Raw genomic sequence first — 12,134 nt, forward strand, 5'->3', positions numbered from 1 at the left:
CCCAGCTGGGGAAAACCACAGACAGAAATCTGTGGCAAAGTCGACATCACAATTCCACAATCAAACCTCACTGAACACAATATGCCTCAGGCATATAAACTGAGTAGCAACTAAAAAAAGCAAAATTTAGCATGTGCAAAGGAAGCAAACAGATAAGGAATGATATTGTCTACCTTTTTAAGTCTTTCACAGGATGTATTTGGTAATGCATCCATGGCTGGATGCTGGGGTTTGACAGGCTGCAGGCTGCTCCCAGCAGCACCTTTGCCATCACTTCCACTGCAGCTCCCTGCAAGGCTCCCTCTTGCACATCTCCAGGGGGCTGAAAGTGCCCTTCCTCCTGCCTAGAGTAAGGGGAGAAGAGGAGGAGCTGACAGCTCACAAGGCAGGGAAATTGCTTTGGCTTTATGCAGCAAACAGGTATTGGTCTGTCTGTAACACCTCTTGTTGCCCTCACATGCCCTCCCTACAGCAGCTCCCCACCCACTCCACCAGGCACGGCTGTAAACTGGGCTGTCCAATCAGGCTTTCTTTCTTTTGAGCCACCATCAAGTGGCACACTGCTTTACCCGTGTTTTAAGCTCTGTGGTCAAGTGTCGTTCTATTGGGAACGGCAGGAAAGAACGACACAGGCTCTCAGGGAGTCAGAACAAGAGGATCTTTCAGTTTATTGCTCCAGGCCTGCTTTATAGACAGATACGTGGAAAGTACAGAAAGGAAACTCTTACTGGTTAGTAAACTGCTACATTACCATCATTGGTCAGTGGTTCACCACCCCCCTGACTTTCTCCTGCAAGGAAAACAAGGAACACATAACAACACCTGCAAGGCTGTTTTGTGTTCCTGAGGATTGTTTTAGTTCTTTCTCATGTCTTTCCCAGACTACTTTCTCAGGCCCAGCCTGAGAAGCTCTTGCGGCCTGTAATCTGTACAGGCACTGTGCTTTAGATTTAGCATCCATAGTCAAGATGTCCACAAAAATTTGCACTCACAGAGCTGAACAACAGTAATAAAATCACTCCTCACCACACTTTTTTCTGCTAAAAAGGCTCCTGTAACAAGGATCACAACCTGTATATTGTGGCAATTATAAAGAATAATGGAGATGGCTTAGGATTTTTCTTCTTTTTTTTTTTTTTTTTTTAAATGGATAAAGAGCAGTAAACAGATATGTTCAGCTTGGAGAAGACTTCCAAATTTTTCCCCAGGCTACATGGGCCCAGCCTCACAAGCAGTGTGAGGAGCTGGATGTGGAGTGCCAGTGTTAGAAGGATGCCCTGAGCTGGATGCAGGAAAACAGGCAGCAGCTGGAGCTGTACCATGTAACATCCCACATCAGTTAGATGATACTTTTGCTGGTTTTCACACTTGTTTGTAGTATGCCAAGGCCTTTTTCTATGAATATCTACAAATCTTCTGTCTCATAAGGAGGGCATCCTTCAACTGTATCAGCTCCTCTTCATAGTTTTTGTGAATTTTCTTTTTCGAATTTGAAAACCCCACTTTCTACATAGAAACAGGACATTTTGTTACAGTGCTATGATCTCAGCACACTTTTGCTCAATCATAGATGTTTCACATAGGTTTGCTTTCCCAGCTCTGATTGTTTAGTTTCCTTTCTCCATCAGGTGATGCATTCATGCATTGCCTTGCCTTTACCATGAAAAGCAATTGGGCATGTGACAAGACAGACTTGTGAGATGCTGTGTCATAAGAAAGTGGTTTTCATGCTCTTCCCAGTCTTTGAAAAAGAGCAGAAATATCCAGAGCAGAAGATAACATGAGAAGGAAGTTTAAAAAAAATTCTGAGATATTTTGCTTTTCTACAGCTCTAGTTCATTGCTGCATGATCAGCAAAAAACAGGCGGGGGCCAATGGGCAGTGAATTTGGAAGAGCCAGGAAAAAACACGATGTCTGCATGACTTAGAAATGCAGATAACAGACACACAAAGCACAAACACCTTTTTTTAAGCTCAGATGTAGGCATGGACTCTGTGTGGAAACAATCCTGGTCTCCTTTCAGAGATGAAACACAGAAATTTGCAACTGGGGCAAGCAATCTGGGTGTCCTACAACAATCAGGTGTGACATTGTGAGGTAGCATGGTTTCCATCATGATCACAGACAGCCTACCTTCCAAAAATCATTCAGGACAGAGGGAGCAGAGTGCCCTTCTGGAAGGTAGAAAATGAGGACATGAAGGGCTCTTAGGACAGCCAAGCCCAGAAGTCAGGTTGCACAGAAGACTTCTCAGGCATCCACAAAGAGCTGTTCTGTGGGGCCAGTGAGAGCTCAGTCCAGGTTTCTTGTATGCTGAGGTGAGTGACAGAGACTTGACTGCTCAGTAAAGCACACAGAAGACATATTGATCATCTCTGCCAGTGCAGGATGTTTGAAATCTACACACTGTCAGACTAGTGCTCTGTGCATGACAGGTTCCTCCAAGGTAAAGCTGGGCTTGACACAGCCTGCAGGCAATCCCTGTGCTGTGATCAAATGGGGAAACCCCATATTCCTCAGGAGGGTCTCGCTGTGGGTGTGCAACAGTATTGCTCTGTGTGCACAAGAGAGGCCACTTGCAGGACTTCTGTCATTAGGCAGGGAGGTGGCTGACTGACATGCAGATCCACAGAGCTGACTGGGCCTGAGTTGGCCACCAGGCATTTTTAAGACAAAGTTTCAGCTCCTATCAGCTATCACTGCCCTACTGATAATGGGGTCATTTCCATTTGCATTAACAGAAGATCCTATTTAGATTTAATTACAGATTTGCTATACTCATGCCTATGGTGATGGGGACAGGACATTCAGGGATTTGGGGAGTAGATTGGAATGTAGATGTTGAAGCAATTGTTGTATCTCAGACCCACTTGAGCATGCTCACTCCTCTGGGGAGCTAATTAATTTCTCACAGAAAAGACAGATATTATCATGTGTTTTTTTTGCAGTTTTGGATGCTTTATTTTAAAATGCTGGTCTTCCCAGAGCAATATGGCAAACCTACAGAAATCGAGCTTGCAGTGTAAAATATTCTATGCTTAGTGTGTCCATGGCTGATGGCAGATACTGTCTAGTATGTCCAGCTGGTATGCCCAGGTAGGATCAGGTAGGTGTTTATAAACCAAGAGAAGTGTTAAGCACAAGCAGACACAGGACAGCAAGTACCTGACAAGCAGCCACACAGAGTCCCTGCAACAAGAGAGAAGGATAAATGCACCAAAAAAACCACAGACACTGTAAAAAAGCTCTATTAATAAGTATCAGAGCATATAATTTTTTGCAATTTTTTGCCCTGGTCAAAGCAGAATCCTTCCTTCCTCTTGCTGGCAGTATTGAGTCCATCCTTGGCAATAGTCTAACGCTTAACAATGGCTCTTGCCACCAAAGATTTTGTGGTGTAAACACATAAGGACACAGAGCAGAGAAACTGAATGCTATCATCACTTTACAGGTGGGCAACTGAAGCCTGAAGGGAACAAATTTGCCTGAGGACATTGTTATTCCTGTCGGTGCTCTTGGTCCACACCACTTCTCCATTGTTTTGTTCCAACAAACCCTGCTGTGCTTTTATGTGCTCCTTTTGGAATACCATTCCCACAGGTGAATGCTCCATGTTGGCAGGAACATCTTCCTAATGTGAAAATGCTCGAATTTAAATGGAAATGAAGCTTCACAAATTAAAAAAAAAGCCATAAGCACTTGCTAATTGTGCTTGGCTGTGCAACAGTGAAAAAATGCTTCTCTCCCCTCAGGAAGGAACTTCAAGATCCATCTTACAGCTTCCTTCCATATAGAAGCAAACTGAAGGTTGCTTTCCTTTTACAAAGGCACTACAAGACTATAGTAGAAAGGACAACGTGTCTTGGGAGACATTCCTGCAGTGCTAGTGGAAAGGGACAAAGAAAATGAGCAATGGTTGGTGACTCTCACACCATCAGCCTTCACCAGATAATCTATAAATAACTTCAGAAACAGCTGTTCCCTCACCACAAAGTGACAAAGTGAAGAATTCACTCATAAATAGCTCATCTTCCTCAAACCTTCAGCCAAAACTAGGCAAATAGAGAAATGCCATCACTGGCCCCAAGGCTCTGGGAGTCCACATTACTTTGGTCCAGGCAGGTGAAAGTCCACCAGCAACCCCCCAGCATCCATCTGGTGAGGGGAGTATGGCAGAGAAGTGGTTTGATGAAGGGTTGATAATGGACCACCCAGGAGGAGAAAAGCAGGTGGTTAAGCTTGCAGCCTTCCTCCCTTTCTTCTTCAGGAGGAGGCAAGAAGGAGACATTTGCCAGGATGCACATAATTGCTGCTTTCTCAGAGGTGACAGGTGGGCAGATTCATAAGGAAATGTACTTGAGGCCAGAACAGTGTTTGTACCCCGATTACTTCAATCTGCTGATCCACTAAGTTTGCATACACTCCACTCTACACTTGCAGCACATTTCTCCTTTTCACTTACACTGTTTCTCCCATGGTGTTCCAGCACTACTCAGAATGATCTTACCTCCATGGTGCTCCAGGGGTAATTAACTAAATGTTCATGCAGAGAGAAAATTCTACCTACCCAAGAAAGCAGCAGAAGTTTTTTAGGTAGCTGGATTTCTGGGTCTAGAAAGGGAAAAAAAAGACATGAATCACTTTGAAAGTCACTTTTCTGACTTCTAGGACAACAAACACTGAACAATTTATAAGGGTTTGCACACTAACAAAACTGGACACAGGAACTGAGTGATACAAGGAACCACTGGGGCTGAAAAACTCAAAAAATAATCTAATTAATCAAGGAGGTTTCCAGCTTGAAACAAAGAGAGATGGAGAATGCCCTGCAAGTGCGGGTGTAAGGATGGCAGTGCAGTCGTCCTTCACCTGTTTCACCACAGCTATCTTCTGGGTGGGAGAGCTGGGGGAGTCGTAGACCTCTCTTTCTTGTCTGTGGAGGAAAAGAAACACCGAGATTTCATCTAACTCGGCTCGTTGCAAATGCTTATTAACAAAAACAATAAAGCTGCAGCATGAGGAGGAGCTGCAACCTAACAGATGCCTTGGTTGTGGAGAAGAGTTTATAAGTGCTTCCCATTACAAAGGCAATTGCATTAAAAAGTATCTCACAGCAGCAACATACAAGGTAAAGACTAAATTGATGGCAAAGCCAAGCAGTTACTTTGAGAACTTTGTAAGAAATATTTTATTTCTCCCTCCTTCCCAATTCCTTTAATCTTAAATCTGATCTTACTAGACTGAACTTGTTTTTGTTTCTTCTCTAAAAGTACATGTTGTTATGTTTCATTTTGAACCTCTCTTTACTTTACTTTGACTGGACAGAAGCAAGGTCCTCAAGAGCTGGGGACAGCTTTCAAAAAGCATTTGTCTCCAGCAGCACCCTCAGTACTGGAGAACAAATAAGGATTCCCAAAATGCATTTAGCCTTCAGAAGTAACAGCAAGGACAAAGAGAGACACACAATGAATTTTGTGGCCAAGCACTGATATCACTTGACTGTCTTAACAAGATCAGGGTTTTGTTTCTTGACAGCTTTTACTGCCAGGCTGCTCAAACTCCCACCAAAGCACATGCCTTTTATCTTGTGTATTCTTTTTCATCTTCTCCTCCCTTTGCCTGCTTTCTTCTCCCAAGGTTTCTATTGGAATCTGCAACTCCTTTGAGTTTTTTCTGTTAGCAAAAAGAAAGAGAATTATTTCTGTCATAATTGCAGGGTTGCTATGCTATACATCCTAACCTCCTACAGAGAGGCTCAAACCTCTTGTGGTGGAATATTGTACCTTCTCATGTGTTTGTAAGCACCTAATTTGAGAACCCTTTTCACTTGGTCCACTTTCATAGGAACTACTGTATGGAACTACTGAATTCATGGGTTCTTCCAATCTTGGATAACAGACAAAACTAAGCAATCCTGAAGTTGCCACACAGTGGTAAGAGAATATATCAACAGCATAGAGCTAACACTATTTATATTGTTTTATTGCAGGAAAGTATTATTATTACTGGGTTTCTACCATCAAATGTGCTACCATGGTAGCAAGGTAAGATCTGGTATTGTCTTCTCTGATGACTTTGCCTGGTGGAAGCACCACAGTAATTAAAATAGTAGTGCCCCTCAGGTGTGGGGGGTAGCTGTACTATTGCAAGCAGTAGATTTACTTCAAAATGCTTGTTGTTTTAAACTTTGTATTATAATTCAGCCTCTGTTCTTACAGTTAATGCGGTGCATACATAATATCATTGTACAGCTCCTCTCTGCAGAACACAGAGCACAAAATTGAATCTCAAACCACTTTAGAGAACTGAAAGAGGATCTTTTAAACTGGGCTCATAGTTCCTGCTGGCACATTGTGCTTGGAGCTTAATTTGGGAGTGATTGCTAGAAGGAATACTTAACCGCTCGTGTTTTCTGGAGTTGGAGGATTTCTGCATTGCAGTGCAGCTGGGAAAGGGGAGAGTCAGAGAAAGAATCCCAGTGCTGGGCTCTGCTCTTAAACATGGTGTTTTGGAATTCAAAAATCCTGGGTAACCTTGTTACTTAAAGGACACTACAGTCTAGTAGTGAGGTGAAGGGGGAGCATGGTTTAAGTGTCACTTGAACTCTCTCCATGCAGAGAGAGCACTTGCTCTGAAAATAAGCATGTAGCTGCAGGCTTTGCTGCTGCTGTTCTGGCTGCTGCTTTTGCTTCCTTTTATTCTCTGCAAAGTTATGCTGTGAACGTCTTACAGGTTATTAGGAAAGAGAATTGAAATTAATATCCAGAGTATGCCCTACAACTTTGGTCTACTGAGTAAAAGATAACCTACTCCTGGAATATGCTAAAAAATGAGATGGAGATTTCCAAATCTAAATGTCATTTACATTTCTGTGTTTGGGTGATCATGTGACAGAAAAAGAAGCTGTTCTACATAAATATGAGGTGCTTGTTTGATGCTGCATAAACCATATTAACTTACAATCAATAGCATGTGCTTCATCTGTGGCAGATGTAGAAACATTCTGTACACTATAAAAAAGAAATACAGGATAGAGGGCATTGCTAGTACTTACGACCTAATTAGTTCAGAGCGCTTGAAGTGCTTGTGCAAGTTGTCTAGTTTTATCTTAATGTCCTTAAAAGTTCAAAGGAAAAGCAAACAATTTTAGTATTAGTCCATTGGTCTGGTGTGCAATAAAAGTCAAGTCAGAGCTTATTAGCATGAGATCAGCACTGGTTCTGCCCTTGCAGATATTATATCCTGCTCTCCCAAATTTGGTCTGATAGAAATCTACAGGAATCTCCCCTCCTGGTATTAGTTTTATATTGCAGTAACTTTCTGGATGACTTATGTTCCCAAAAATACAAGGTTAGTTCTTTTAAAAACACTCCTGCTGGTTTGCAGACAATAGTCTGAAAAAACTTCTAACCCAAAACTATTCTGTGTTGCATTATTTTTGTATCCTGGAGACTAATGACAGGCCTACTCTCCACACTCTTTCCTGTGCTAGATTTGACCCTATTGCATCTCTATTTGATGCTCTGGTAATTACCTTTGTAAAAAACATTCTAGAATGGTGATGGTCTAGATGAAGAAAGAGCACATACTGTTATATGCAATAAGATGTCATACCTTTAAGACTTTTTCCTGTTGTAGGACTAATTCTCTTGCTTCTGATAGTCTGTTTTTTTCCTAAAACACAATAAAAAGCATAACTTGTTAAGGGAAAAGTTTTAATTTTAAAACTACTTTTGGTTACATTTTCAATGTTAAGACACTACTAAAAAGCTTCAGACTAGTGCTTTATATCCATCAAACATTTATCAAAAGTGAGGATTATGTGATCACACCGTGTGTTTGACAGTCTGTCTAGCCCCAGAAATTGTAGTTGGTCTCAGCAGCAATGGAAAAATCTTACAGAAATAAAATTCCTATCTGTTTGGTAAAAAAAAAGCAGCAGGACAGGAGGCAGAAGCTGAAGCTGGTGTCCATGCTGAGATAAATGCTTTGAGGGTGGCTATAACTTTTATCAGACCCAGAGGATGCAGAGAGGCAAGCTGCATGTGACCACTGGGAAGGCGTTTTTTCATCAGCAGCAGGAGCCAATGCTCTGCAGCGCCTGTGCTACGTGTCAGACTGGTGTGTCAGGCAGCTCACTGGGGACCAGTGCTGCTGCAGAGTCACCTGCAGCCCTGCTTAGCCCTGCTTGTGTGAGCCAACACCAAGGGCATGGTGGTGGGGGGACAGCTGCCTGTGCAGGCATGGACTTGGACAAGATGCCACTCATCAACCAAACTCCTGGCTCTTCTGCCGCTGCAAACACTGCACGGGGCTCAGCAGCTTGTGGAGGCAGAACACCCTGAGCAGAAAAACATCCTCAGGGGTTGGGGAGTGCAGGAAAGGCCTGGAGGTTGGTGGGACAGGAGCTGAGTGTGAGCCCCCAGGGTGCCCTGGCAGCGAAGAAGGGCAGCACCTCCCACCCCTTTGGGCAGAAGCACAGCCGAGGGAAGGGGTTCTCTTCCTCCCCTTGGCACTTTTTAGACCATTTTAGACATTCCCCATGGTACCTGATGCATGTCAATGATCTCTGGCAAGGTGACAGAGTGGCCAGGAGGATGGAAAAGCTCTGTCCCTGGGCTTTTTACAACCCAGCTGGATGCAGCCTTGAATGCTGTTTCTCTGAGCTTTGAGTGGGAGGTCAGACCAAACACACCCCCAGCCCCCAATACCTTCCCACCTGAAATATTCTGTGATCTAATGACTCTGCTGACTCATAAATCCAGATGGCTTGGTTTATGGAGGCCTTTCCTATATTAAAGTGTTGCTTTTCTGTAGATTTGCATGAAATCACAGACATATGCACCATTTCAAAACTTTGCTGTAGATTTTGTTATGACAAGTGTTTGCATTTAATTGTTTTGTTGGGAAAAAGATCAACTGTTCCTACTGCAGAAAAAGAAGCAATCTGCCAGTCAAGGGGAGGGGGGTGAGGCAGGAAAATTAATTTGAAAGTCAAAACACTCTGTTTTTTTAGCACTGCACTTTTTGAAAATCTTATGATGGTTGAAGGAATATTGAAGATTTTAGTTCTAGAAGGCTAATTTAAATCCCAGCTGTGTGTTCAGAAACTCAAGACACCTTCCAATGAGGAAGAAGCCAAGGTTCTAGCTACCCTCATGCTTGTATATTTTCCTATGGTAAAACACAAGAAGAAAGCCTCTTGTAAGGAAGTCACGGTTGTGTCCACAAAATAGGAAATTAGGAAAACATACATTTGAAAACTCTTCAGCTGGTATTTTTGAAAGAAAGGTGGACTCTGTAAATCTCTTTGTGGATAACTGCGTGCCTTGGGACCAAATAATTTGGGATCCACTTTGATCAGCATTAGAAGAATCTCCAAAGACTCAGTAAGCCACAAACTTGAATCTGCAGTTCTCAAGACATCCTTGTGCTCAGAGACAGCACTGACAGGAAATGCCAGTGATAGCCAGCAAAATCTTTTCTGTGCCACTGTCTGGACAGAGTTGCATATCACAGAGCTGCCCTGACATGATCTTCATTGCTCCAGGGCAAATCCAAACTTACAATCTATTTTTAATAATTTATGGTTGACCCTCAAACTCTTTCATCACGTATCATACCTATTTCTTTCTTCATAAGACCACTTTCATACCTTTATAAGTTTCTCATTCTTTTCTTTCAATCTTCTGAATGGCTTCTGCAAGCACATCTGTGAATAAAAAGGGTTAGCAGTGGGTGAGGGTGGACAGAATGAGACACAAGACAGTCACAGGGTTAGTGAGATGGGAAACCAAACACAAGCCTTGATGCAAGTTTTGCATGTCTCAATTCCTAACTATAGATACTCCTAATGTTAATTATGCTATTTGGTTTTATTCCCTTCAGAAAAAAAAAACAAACCAAAAAAAAACCCAAAAAAACCAAAAACAAAACCCAAATCAAATCCTTCCTGTGCCAGTTATTTGAGTTTGTTTCACAAACAAGAAGATGGAGGAAATGTGTGTATGTGTGTGCTCATAAATTCAGCCTGCAACCCATTCCTTACTGCAGTTATACACAGAAACCAGTGGAAGAGCCAGCTGAACAAGAGGAAACGTCCTCGTGCTTGTTTTTGCCAATAGCAGCAACTCTAGTCTCTGGTGTTCTTGTGCTTCTGTATAAACTGAAAAGCTTATAAATTAGGAACTGTATTTTTCCTTATGCATGTAAAACACCTTGTGGGAGTTTACAAACACCAAATGCTTTCCCTGGTTGAGGACCCTGCATACCACTGGTTAGTTCTGTTTTTATTACCAGCCAGTGTGTCTTCCACCTGCATTCTTCCCCAGAAAAATGCTCTTGCTCATGTTAACCAACCCTTGAGAAAAAGGGGTGTCAGGACAAGTAAAAATGTGCGAAATGTGTGTGTTACAGAATTTGCCAAATCACTAATGGCAGGATAAGCTATATTTTGTCCACTTGCCTGCAAATTTTTTATGTCCTCTGAACACAGAACATGTTGTTGCTTGAGAAAATTTTCAAGGAATACAGAAATCTAAAAATTGAAATAAAATATATCTCATGAAAAATTTTTAAAAATATATGCTTTTAAGAACAAAAAATGCAGTGAAGAGTAGGGATTTCCCTCCATTGTCTTTATACAAGGATTTTTGATTTGTTAGATCTGTGCATTTTTTCAGAAGAAATGACAGAAAGTTCCCTTCTGAAGCCTAGTCATGAAATCAACTTGCACAAAACTGTAAAAATTTCTAATTGTCTTTGCAGGAACAGCCATTTTAGTTATGCTTTCCATAAAGCATGCCTGAAAAATTAAGATAACAATAGGTGTCACTTAAGAACACTGGAAAGATGATGGCTGCTCTCAAGGTAAGTCCTTAAATACTTTAAAATGTATTTGGCATTATTTTCCAGTTGTTTTTAATTGTCAAGAAATTCACAGCATTTGGAAAGTACATAATGTAAGTACATTCATTTTTTGCAATTAACTAAAGTAGAATATTGCCTGGTCTCATCAGTTTTCTTTAGACATGCTGCTGTCAATAAATATGATTGTGTGTGATTGCATGCATGCTCTGCCCCCTTCTCTGCCCAAAAGCACATGAAACAGAGGGTGAAAGGTATTTTGATTCATCTGGAAAAATTCTGCCAATTGCAGTGAGACCAAGGCAGTATAAATGATTTGCTCCCATTTTCACCATCAATCAGCTGCAGGTATTACAAGAGGGTTTGGGGTCCTTGGCCGATGACCTATTAGATGTCTCCATCCTACCTCCCCTGTCTGCTTATCCAATTCTTTCTCGCCTGTTGGAGAAGTGAAGCTTGCAGCATCTTTCTGTTCCATCTTGGTCCCTGGGGACACAGGTAAAGTCTGAAATCTACAGAATCAGTGTCAGGTGAAGGCTTACATCTTGGGCCAGTGTTCTGGTTGGATGAAAACAGGCAAGGCAGGAGTAAGAGCATTAAAACAGTAATCCAAATTTCACCATATCTTTTGCATTTCATTCCTGCTCCTCCATGCTTTTTGTTACATGAGATGATGATAAAATAACTGGATCAAGCCCTCTAATATAACACCACCTTAGTCCTATTTTTGACCAATGTGTGGTTTGGTGAACTTTCTAAAACATTTTATTGCATTCACATTTTTCTGTACTTTTTCATTGTTTGAATCGGCCAAGAAATAGGTTCACCAAATATATAAGGAACTACCTTATCTCCCATTTATTTTAGCTGAACAAGAAGAAGGAAGCTGACAAAAGCTCAGAAAGAAATTGTGTTTTCCTGGTGAGATTTGAGTGGTGTGGGAAGTGCCTGTACTTCTGCTTGGACCTGCCTTATACACAAAAATGTCTGCCTCAGAACCTTATTATGCTAAACACTCTGAAGTTGCTTCATAGGATCTTAGAATCACAGAATCCTAGAAAATGCTGAGTTGGAAGAGATCATCAGGACCATTGAATCCAGCCCTGACCCTGTGCAGGACACCCCAAGAGTGACACCCTGTGCCTGAAAGCACTGTCCAAATGCTTCTTAAACTCTGTCAGGCTGGTGCTGTGATCATTCCCTGCTGAGCCTGTTCCAGTGCCCAGCCACCCTTTGGGTGAAAAAACAGCTTCAGGCCATTCCCTCG

General features: G+C 42.0%; 3 long non-coding RNA genes across 3 annotated transcripts in view; all 3 read right to left on the reverse strand.

Annotated features, from left to right (window-relative positions):
• Positions 1-2,968: 2,968 nt before the first annotated feature.
• Positions 2,969-4,936, reverse strand: LOC117245449. The gene is made up of 3 exons (XR_004500148.1): positions 4,871-4,936; positions 4,569-4,612; positions 2,969-3,190 (listed from the first exon to the last, which is right to left on the reverse strand). It is a non-coding gene; the product is annotated as an uncharacterized LOC117245449 (long non-coding RNA).
• Positions 4,937-5,581: 645 nt separating this feature from the next.
• On the reverse strand, positions 5,582-7,674 carry LOC117245510. Its single transcript, XR_004500241.1, has 3 exons — positions 7,616-7,674; positions 7,056-7,117; positions 5,582-5,674 (listed from the first exon to the last, which is right to left on the reverse strand). It is a non-coding gene; the product is annotated as an uncharacterized LOC117245510 (long non-coding RNA).
• A 2,791-nt stretch (positions 7,675-10,465) lies between these two features.
• The window catches only part of LOC107214424, a 2,914-nt gene continuing 1,245 nt past the window's right edge, over positions 10,466-12,134 (reverse strand). The window contains exons 2-3 of the long non-coding RNA XR_004500149.1: positions 11,274-11,353; positions 10,466-10,538 (exon numbers count right to left, since the gene is read on the reverse strand). This is a non-coding gene — a long non-coding RNA (uncharacterized LOC107214424). The remainder of the gene's footprint in view (positions 10,539-11,273; positions 11,354-12,134) is intronic.

This window comes from Parus major, chromosome 2 (genome assembly GCF_001522545.3).
Source record: "Parus major isolate Abel chromosome 2, Parus_major1.1, whole genome shotgun sequence".
Lineage (NCBI taxonomy): Eukaryota > Metazoa > Chordata > Aves > Passeriformes > Paridae > Parus > Parus major.